Source organism: Musca domestica, unplaced genomic scaffold, assembly GCF_030504385.1.
Source record: "Musca domestica strain aabys unplaced genomic scaffold, Musca_domestica.polishedcontigs.V.1.1 114, whole genome shotgun sequence".
NCBI classification, from domain to species: Eukaryota; Metazoa; Arthropoda; class Insecta; order Diptera; family Muscidae; genus Musca; species Musca domestica.
The window spans coordinates 1,680,850-1,692,264 of record NW_026712144.1 but is presented as its reverse complement, the minus strand read 5'-3'; positions in this window follow the sequence as shown (position 1 = coordinate 1,692,264).

Genomic DNA, 11,415 nt, shown 5'->3' with positions numbered 1-11,415 from the left:
AGATATTGTGACAAATAATAAAAGAAAACCATCAGGTTTCGTTCTCTAATTTTCGAATAATAGCAACTTCAACTAATTTGCTCATTTCCAATTTATTGGAAGATGTTGGACTTAAATGGTCTTCCAAGATCTGGAATCAATATTTCCCAAAAACCTAACATCTCTCAGAACTGGCAAAAGATTAACATTTATTACTGGTTTTTGACTGAAACGAAATATGAGATATAGACATTTATATATATATTTATATTCTTCAACGAAATCAGCGTTAACGAAATAGTCAGAAGTGCGTCTTTCCTGTATTTGTGAATTCTACAAAAAGTCACTGGAATGGACATTTTCGTATTTTGTCTACAAAAGTTGGCAAACTCCTTCACACATTGAATATTTTTGGATGGCCATCCAAAACTGCTTGGCTTTTGCAATGTCCGGTAATCCCCATTCAAATATGCATGAGGACCGGGCGATAATTACGACATGCTGACAATTTTGCAGTTTTTGGTCCATTTCAACCCCTAAATATATGGCGAACATCTCCAAAAACAGTAGGCTTCTATTCTGACCCTCATCTTATCCCCATGCAAAATTTCGTAAGGATCGGGCCATAAATGCGATCTGTATATGATACCCTGATATCCTAACTACTTAGTTTTGTTAGCTGTAGAAATATTACCAAATGTTTAATTCAAAATCTAAATATGCCAAAAATATGACAAAATTGAAAAAATATGAGAAAATGTTACAAAATCAATATTTTCATCTTTAGAGAGATATTTTATGCGATTTTTTTTACATTTTTTCTTTCCTGCCAAGAGGCCATTCTGAATTAATGAGAACTGTTGAAATCAGTTCAGCCGTTCTCGACATATAACAGATCTTTCAAGCATATCTTCTTTGATAGACATATATATCACACATAATTTGCTATATATCCGATTTGTTGGATGTTAACATCAATGTAAAGATCCGAAGTAACCTTGTCATGGCTTTGTGATTTCGCCGGGATTTAAAATATTCGCGGTTTAATGAAAATTTTAAATATTTTCAACAAAAAAGATATGGTCTATTTTACCCGCTAAATATTATCCGATGACCACCCAAATTGGTAGGCTTCTTCCCCGCCCTAAACTCTAGCTACATGCGAAATTTCGCGTCGATTGGTCTATAATTGCGATCTGTATAGCTACTGCAAAATCCGACATTTTTTCAGTATTTGGTCCATTTCAACCCCTAAACATTTGGCGATCATCTCCAAAAGAAATAGGCTTCTATTCTGACCCTAACCCCACCTTCGTGCAAAACTTCGTTAGGATCGGGCCATAATTGCGACCTGTAGAGTGATTACAAAATAACATGGACAGACGGACGGACGGATACCTAGCTAGATCGACTCAGCTCGGCGAGCTAGGAAGATTCATATATACTTTCCTATATGGAAAACCAATATTTCGATAATAATAATCGATTATAATAACCCCAACACATAGTGTTATAATAACCCCAACACATAGTGTTGTAGGGTATAAAAATCGCATGCGATAAAAATATGACAATAGTTATAAGCGATCTAACTAAAATCTCCTACATAATATATGAGTTTGTTGATATTTTGCTATATATGCGATATCTTGGAAATGAGCATCACGGTCAGAAGTGACATTTTTGTGGATTTCTGACTTCGGCAGAATTAAAAATATTCGCCGTTTACTGTAAATTGTCTTATCTTTTCACATAAAAGTTATGGTCTATTTTACCCGCTAAATATTGTCCGATTACTATCCAAATTTTTTAGCTTCTGAACCAGCCCTCAACTCTAGCCCCATGCTAAATTCCGCATCGCAAAATGCGGTTTTTGGTCCATTTCAGCCCCTACATATTATGCGATATTCTCCAACAACAATAGGGTTCTATTCTGGCTCTAACCCCACCTCCATGCTAAATTTCGTGAGAATCGGACCATAATTGCGACCTGTAGAGTGATTACAAATTAACATGGACAGACGGACATACATAGCTAGATCGACTCATATCGGCGAGATAGGAAGAAACCAATATTTCGAGGTGTTACATAATTTTTGGCCCAATCAAACTTATAATAGCCCCAACACTTACTGTTGTAGGGTATAATGAAGAAAATCCGACAATTTTGCGACCCAAATATATATTTTTCGAATATGACTGCAAAATACATATTTAAATCGGCAAAATTGTCTGATATTCTTAATTGTTTCGTATATTTTTTGTTGCAAAATGGTCAGGCTTAATCCTTTTTATTAAAACAACGTTCGTTTGTTAGTGGAGAACGATAGTAATGTTTACAAGGGGTAAGGTAGAGAATACCTAGGTTTCGTATAGTTTTTATATAAAGAAATTTTCATTGTTTCGAGTCGTATTTCATGGATAAATAAATACTGGATTTAAGTAATTTGGATTTTCTATGAGGAGATTCTTCTCTAAGTACGTAAGCAATTTAAAAGTCGATATACCAGCAAGCGCAAGAATTTCTTCTTTCATAGAAGCAAATATGTGCTTTATTAAGAAATGTAAATGTTTATTAATGAAATCATTATTATAAATACCACAAAAATTGCTGGCAGCTAGGCTATAATTGCAATATCATTAACAAATAACTACAAAAAAAAAAACACTAAACATAAAATGCTACAAATCTGAGGGTTATCTATTTTCTTTACTCTTCCACACAAAGCCCAGCCAGCAGCAGACACAAAAGAAAGCAAATCGATGCCTTTAGGTAATGTTCCACAATTCGCTGGTATAATGAAGCACCCAGATCTCTTGGTGGTGGATCATAACTCAACATAAACCACTTTAAAATGATAATAGGAGTTACTTTTTCTTCTATAGAACTTGTTCCAATTTCAGCGTTTTTTTGTTCTCCTTCTTCTTCGTTTTGTTCGTCGTACGTTTGGCAAAGATTTATGAGAAAAAGTCATTTAAATTAGCAAAGCTCAATTAATCTTTTGATAGCGCATAAACATAAAAGCTATTATATAAAACAAGTTTTCTTCTTAGTTTTTTTCGTATTATCAAAAGGCCAAATTTGGCCAAGCAATTGCTTAGGTGTTAGTGTTATCGCGGCGGAGCGGTGAAAGAAATACAACACAAGAATCAAAAGAGAAAATACAAAGAAATGGCCGGCTCAGAAGAAGAAGAAGAAGCCACATTCACATGATTTAAAACACATTTCGGCCAATAGATTGTTCGACTAAAATAGGAATATAATTTGCATTTATTAATCGAAAGACAAAAAACAAAAACGTAATCGAATAAAAGGTTCGATGAGACAAAGCGTCGCTGGCTTGCCTGCTTTAATATCGGGATTATGCAAAATCGGAATAAAAAATAACAACACAAGAAACTATACCAGTTCTGGCAGCTGACAACAGTAATTTATAAAAAAAATATAAAAAATTAAATGTTTAGAAACACGAAACTATAATTAGGCAATTATGGAGAGAGAGGGATTTCAATTTGCATTTGTCTTTCTTTCACTGCCACACGACACACTGCAGGATGACAAATTATACTAGGGCACAAATTGTATTTATAAAACGTTAGCTTGTTTCATGGCAGTAATTAAAAATGTTACCTGTTTAAAATATAATCCTCAGTGGTATACACATGGCGAACATCTCCGATCTATATTTTAAATATTCCAAGTATTCCATATACTTATCGGATTTTCATATTTTAGCAATATTATAGATTATTATAATAGCATTTGGCAACCCAAACCAGAGAATGTTGAATTTCTTGGAGAAACCTTATTATATTTGCAGTAAGGTCAGTCCATATCAAATTTTGCAAAGTTCAATATTTATCTATTATTTTTATACCCTCCACCATACTAATTTTGTCATTCCGTTTGTAACTCCTCGAAATACTCATGTCAGACCCAACAAAGTATATATTCTTGAACAGCGTAAAATTCTAAGACTATTTAGCCATGTCCGACTGTCTGTCTGTTGTAATCACGCTATCTTTCGAACAAATTGAGATAGAAGGCTAAAATTTTGCACACATGTATATTTGGCCATGTAGGTCCAAATTATCGTATAGCCCCCATATAACGGTACCTCCCGATATTCGGTATTTTGATGATTTTAGCGACATTATTCACCGGAATTGTTTCAAATTTCGCATGTGAAGTTCGTAATGAATACTTTAGCCCATGCCAGAAAATTGTCTGCGCATGTCCACGCCTTCGTATAGCCCCCATATAACGGTACCCCCTATATTCGGTATTTTGATGATTTTAGCTACATTATAAACAGATTTTTCTTCAAGTTTCGCATTTAAATATTGTAATAACTTATGACAAAAGTTGTCTACGCAGGTCTACGTCGTCGTATAGGTATTCGGTATTTTTAAGATTTTAACTGAATTTTAAACGGATTTTATTTATTTATTTATCTTTTTTTTTTGGAAATTGCCAAATTTGTACCGAATGTTGGAGGGTATTAAAAGCTCGACCCGGCCGAACTTACAGCTTTTTTACTTGTTTTTATTGAATGTTGGTACTGTCAATATTTTTCTCTCAAAGACAGTAAAAATAAACTCTTCGGATTATCCTTGTCATTGACAAGATTTGCAGAATTCTATTAAAATACAGAGTGAGATGAAAAAACTGCAACCAACTATAGACTACTGTCATTTCTAAGCTACTCGTCCGACAGGTGTTAAAATTGTTCCAGTGACAGCTCATTATGTTGTTTACAAGCGTACAAAAGCATTTTGGTGAGAATTTTCCAAAAAAAAGAGGAATTGGTGATGGAATTCAAGCGCGATAGTGTGCTTTCTTTATATTTGGCTGGAAAACAACAAGTGCCTATCGTTAGAGCACTCCAGCATTTAAATGTGAATAATTTTTATGTGTCTCGTACCATCGCTCGTTACCGTGATACTGGTAGCGTAGCCCGTCGTCCAGGAAGTGGGCGGAAGAAAACAGCAACATCAGCAGATGGTTGGAGAAGTAAAGAAGCGACTTGGTCGAAACCCGCGTCGCAGTGGCCGAAAAATGGCTCGTGATATGAACATATCGCAATATTCCATTCGACAAATATTGAAAAATGAGCTCGGGGTAACGCCATTGAAATTGCAAAAGTGCAAGAAATTACAGCGCAACTGAAAGGAAATAGACTCAAAAGAGCCAAAGAGTTGCTTCGAAAGTGGTGAACTGCCGAATTTGGTTTTCTCCGATGAGAAAACATTCGTTGTCTGGCAGTTTATAAACAAACAAAATGATCGTGTTTAGTTGCCAAAGAGGTCAGCTGAAAATGTACACCTTCGGTTGGCCAACAGAACACAAGCGCCGGCCATGGTAATGACCATTGTGTGGGCCACCATAACAACCAATGGTCGCTGTCCGCTCGTATTAATCGACCGTGGCATCACAATAAATGCGAATATTATTGCGAAAATATTCTGGAAGGTGTATTAAAGCCTTAGGTACGCAAACATTTTGGCCGCAGACCTTGGACATTCCAACAGGACTCTGCACCATCGCACTCAGCACGTGCCACTCAAGAATGGTTACAAAATGAGGTTCCTCGCTTCATTTCCAGCGCACAATGGCCACCAAAATCTCCGGATACCAAACCGTTGGACTATTGAGTCTGGATTATTTTAGAAAGCAAGGTTGGCACTAAAAAATACCAAAGTATCGACCACCTTAAACAAGCGCTTCGCCAGAAATGGACCAAAATACCGCAGAGCAACATTCGGGTAGCGCGTGACAGCTTCATTGGCCGTTTTGAAGGCCATAATTCGTGCCAAAGGTGTCCAATTCGAACAAATCTAATCTTATTCTAAAATTTGATGCTATTTCCGACATTTTAAGCTTTCGTTCATTAAAATTTAAAAAAATGTAAAAATGATGTGCGTTTGATTGTGTTGTGGTACTTTTATCTCACCAGCCGACAGACAGGCGGAATTTAGCTTTATATAGGGTTATGTCTAAATTTGAACCGGTATACTTTATTTTCAATACCACAAATCTTCGAAGTATTAGAAACATATATACCAATTTTCATTAATTGAAAATGATAGATATATTTGATTTCAACAGATTTCGTTAAGACGACTTAGAATTTAAAGCTGATCAGTAACATCAAACTTTGGATCATTTTCTCTGTATATGCCCAGCGTTTGCTAATATCAGAGCCCAATTCTTAGGGAGCGACACTATACCAGACCTTAGTCGGATCATGGTAAATGATATAAAACAGTTAAAGAATTTCATAAAGGCAACAGAATTTCAATTATAACAGACTGTTTAACAGCACGTCTTCCTCGGTAAAACCCCTCTGACTAGAGCGCACAACAGGCCTATACCTGCTTAAGTGCATGCCCAAAAGGGCTTGAGGCGAAATTGTTTTTGCCCCTCTTTTTCAACCTTACCTAACCTAACCTAACATCAGACGAATATCTCGAGGTGTTGAAAAACTATATAACAATTCAGAGCACATATTTCCTCGTTTTCACTCTGGAGTGAAATTTGCTCCAGAGCGGGAGTTTTTAAAAAGTGGAAGTTTTTTAAGGAATTCACTCACTGTGGGGGACTGGGGTGATAGTATACAAAATCAAAGAATAGAAAAACAGCAGAAGCAAGGTGACGGTGGTTCTTTTTGCTTTATTTGCAGCTCTTGGTTGGAGGAAATACACAAACATACAAGAACAACAACGGTATGACAAGGTACTCACTCTTATTTGAGCGACATCGAAAAATACAGTATGCTCGATTTTATTTCAACTCTCATAAAATTCGAATGAGTATCAAACACAAATCGGATCATATCGAATATCACAACATAATGATAAACACTAATCTGGTACTAACTGACTACTGGTCTACGAGTATTGGCAATCATGCAAAGGACCTGAGTTCGAATGCAATTTTAACATCACTTACGGAAACGCAGGGATGAGGGAAATAAAAAGGTATCCTGTAGTTCCTCCGTATTCTATAATTTATATGTAATTAGATTGCCTTCGTCATCTAAAATTTATTTATCTTAACTATGGGCAGTTCGAGTTCCAAAATAGTGAAACTTTATTTAAAGCACCAAAAGCCTATGAGATGACAAATGCCATGTTATACGTTTGATGTGATTTATACCACTATTTAGAAAAACTACTTTTTTTTTGGCAAAACTAACCTAAAGTAACCTCTTCACAGAGCAGTTAGGCACAACATAATATAAGCATAATTTTCCAATAAAAAAAATATATTTTGATTGAAAACACTTTGCAGTCGTTCTTGGCATTCGAAAGAACAATAGGGCGAAATATTTTGACATTTAACAAGGAACTAAAAGTTGATTGCAAAATGACGTTTTGTTTGAATTGAAGTGTTAAGACAATAATCGATTAAATTTATAAGCTATACTTTCAATAAAAATATATCTATTTTCGAAAACAATAAACAAATGAAAAGATTATCTTAACTCGCACTTGACATTGATATCGCAAAAAAAAACAAAGTATCAATAGACAGACGACGGGCGGGCAGACAGACAGACAGGCAGACAGACCGGCAGACAATCTGCCAAATAGACGAACAAATGAATGAATCTGAAAAACACCAAACTTGACGCCGGACAGCCGTTCTTCGTTCAATCAAAATCCCATTCATAGTTAGACCAGATTGACGGGTCGTCGACGCCAACAGTGATGATCGTCAATGGTTCTAAATATATATCGAAGTTGTTTTTTTTTTATCGATTTCATATTCATCAACTGTCTTTCTTGCTGTTATTTGTTTTCTGAATGTGATAAATTATATTTGACAAGAAAAGATCACTGTTAACACTTATTAGCAATTATCGCCATGCAATCAAAAGAGTCTTGTTAGCGTTTTGGTGTTTTTGTTTAATGAGCTATGCTGATTAGAAGATTCAATCAAGAAGGCGCCACAGTTGGTATTTGTTCTGCCATTCGAAAGAGAATTCTGAAACAGAGCCAAGCCTCTTCTGTCATGTTTCCTAAAATAATTGTTCTCTAATCTGCACATAAAACATTAGAAGTTATTGAAATTTCCTATTAGGCTAACAATTTTATATTCTCAAAAAAAAAAAAAAATAAGAAAAGAAACGAAAATTTAGAAGAAAAATATATATTTATTATATCTTCATTCGTTAAAGAAAAGAGGTACATACCTTCTTTTTGTAATCATAGGAAGTCTTAATGAGATAAGTTGCTTTCAAGTGAAGTTGTAAAGTTCGTAACGACAGGTTGCAACGTTTAAAACCCTCCACCATTGGATAATGCGGTTAAACTTTTCAAAAAGTTTTCAAAGTTGACGACGCCGTTATATAGTGACCATACCAAAATGGGAACAATTTTATGCTGCAAATATTGTTATCTATTTTAATTCTTAAATACCACATTTGAAACAATTTCGTGGGTAAATGTGACTAGGATTATCCAAATACCGAATATCGGTGGGTACCGTTTTTTTCTACGTACCGACGTAGAAAAAAGTGGACATAGATATTCAATGTTATTCCACCGGGGCTAGAACCCATTAAAATGTGGCTAAAGTCATCAAAATACTGAATATCGGGAAGTTCCGTTAAATACGAAAACGTGGACAGATATATCTCATTTTCGATACCAACCACCCTAAGCACATACAACGTGTTGTGCCGAATTTTGAATTTATACGTCAAATAATGTAGGCTGCATAGTGATTTCAAAAAAAAGTCAGACGATTTAAGTTTTTATGCTGGTTATGAATATATATACTTTATGGGGTCTGCGACGAATATTTAGAGATACGGAAATAAAATAACGGAATAAAAATTTAATATACCCTCTTTTTCAAGTTGGAGGATATGATGAAATATAATTCCAAACCAGTCCTTTTAAAAATTGCTCTTTACTCTAATAATACTCAATTTTTTCAATAATTAAAGTAATAGAAAACCCTTTGAAAGAAGGGGCAAGCTCCTCTCTTCCACATTTGTATACCCTACACCGCATAGTGGTAACATATAGAAGGAAGGAAGACAGACCCATAGTTACTTTTGAGGATATTCATAGAAACACTATGTGCGTCGATTTATGGATGTCAGTCCGTCTGTCCATGCATACTTGTGAACAAAATGTAGGACGCATTTATTTTTCGATTGAAATGTAATTTTGCAAAAATTATTTGTTTGGCCCAAGGACGAACGATTTGGTTATAGCTCCCCTGTATATCTTTATTTTATCAGGTTAATTGTGCACCAAATGGCTAACATCGGCCCAAATGGACTGAAATTTGGCAATTCCCACTGAATTCAACCCATAAACGAGTACTTCAAATTTTGGGGAAAATCGTTTCAGATAATGCTATAGCTCCTATATTTATGATTCGTCCATTTGTTGTTAAATTCCCTCACATGCGAAATATGTACACCACAACGATATTTGATACCGGACATCAGATACAGCTCGGTTCTGAATTGTATATACCTTCCATACACATCTAAACCCGATTTTACGGTTATTGTCCACCATATATGTAATATCAGTCCAAATTGGATAGATTTTTCACATTCAACCGAATTTTTTTCATTTGGTTAAACCCTGTATCAAATTTGTCGAAGATGATTTTAGAATTGGATATACAGATGAAAAAACTGAAACCAACTTCAGACTTCTGTCATTTCTAAGCCACTCATCCGACAGCTGTCAAAATTATTCCAGAGACAGCTCATTATATTGTTTACAAGCGTACAAAAGCATTTTGGTGAGAATTTTCCAGAACAAATGTTATTCGCGATGGAATTCAAGCGGGATAGTGTGATTTCTTCATATTTAGCTGAAAAATAACAAGTGGCTATCGTTAGAGCACTCCAGCATTTAAATGTGAATAAATCTTTTGTATTTCGTACCATCACCAAGATACTGGTAGCGAAGCCCGACGTCAAGGAAGTGGACGAAAGAAAACATCAACATCAGCAGAAATGGTTCGAAAAGTAAAGAAGCGAATTGATCGAAACCCGCGTCGCAGTAGCCGACAAATGGCGCGTGAGCTGAACATATCGCTATATTCCATTCGGCAAATATTGAAAAATGAGCTAGCGGTGAAGCCACTGACATTTCAAAAAGTGCAAGAACTTACACCGCAACAGAACAAAAATAGTTGCTTCGATTGGTCGAAAGTGGTGAACTGCCGAATTTGATTTTCTCCGCTCCGATGAGAAAACATTCGTTGTCCAGCAGTTTGTAAACAAAAAATGATCGTGTTTACTTGCCAAAGAGGTCAGCTTATAATGTGCAGCTTCGGCTGGCCACCAGAACTCAAGCGCCGGTGATGGTGTAGGCCGCCAAAACAGCCAATGGTCGTTCTCCGCTCGAATTTATCGGCCGTGGCATCCGAACAAATGCCGAATATTATCGCGAAAATATTCTGGAGGGCCCATTAAAGCCTTGCACATTCCAACAGTACTCAGCACGCACCACCTAAGAATGGTTATAAAATGAAGTTCCTCGGTTCATTTCCAGCGCACAATGGTCACCAAAATCTCCGGATATCAATCCGTTAGACTATTGTGTCCAGAGTAATTTGGAAATTGGTTGGCACTAAAAAAGGCCAAAGTGTCGATCACCGCCGGGGATGGGTCAAAAAATACCGCAGAGAAACATTCGGGCAGCGTGTGACGGTTTCATTGGCCGTTTGAAGGCAATAATTCGTGGCAAAGGTGATTAATTCGAACAAATTTGTCGAATTCGTTGATCGATTCAGAGTTGAATATAGTTCCCAAATTGTGACTACTCTAAAGCCATGATACGCATTCAAATAAGGTTCATAGTTGGTATGATCTTCTTCACATAAACTCCCAATATACACTTTTTATACCCTCCACCATAGTATGGAGGGTATATTAAATTTGTCATTCCGTTTGTAACACCTCGAAATACACATTTTAGACCCCATACCCCAAAATTTATGCTGATCAAGAACATATACCTTATATATATTCTTGATCAGCATAAAATTCTATGTTGATTTAGCAATGTCCAAAAAAAGCAAAAGCCTTTGCCAGAAAATTGTCTGTGTAGGTCCACGTTTTATAACCCCCAGGGTACCTCCCTATATTCGGTATTTTGATGATTTTAGCTACATTATAAACAGATTTTTTCAAGTTTCGTGTTTGAATATTGTAATAACTTATGACAAAAGTTTCCTATGCAGGTCCCCGTCGTCGTATAGACCCTAATATACGGCTACATTCGGTATTTTTAAGAATTTAACAGGATTTTTAACGGATTTTATTTTTTTGAGAATTGCCAAATGGTAGAGGGTATAAAAAGTTTGGCCCTGCCGTACTTAAATATTTTTTACTTCTTTGTTATGGGAGCTCTATTAAATACGCATAGTGGTGTAGGGTATCATATATTCGGCCC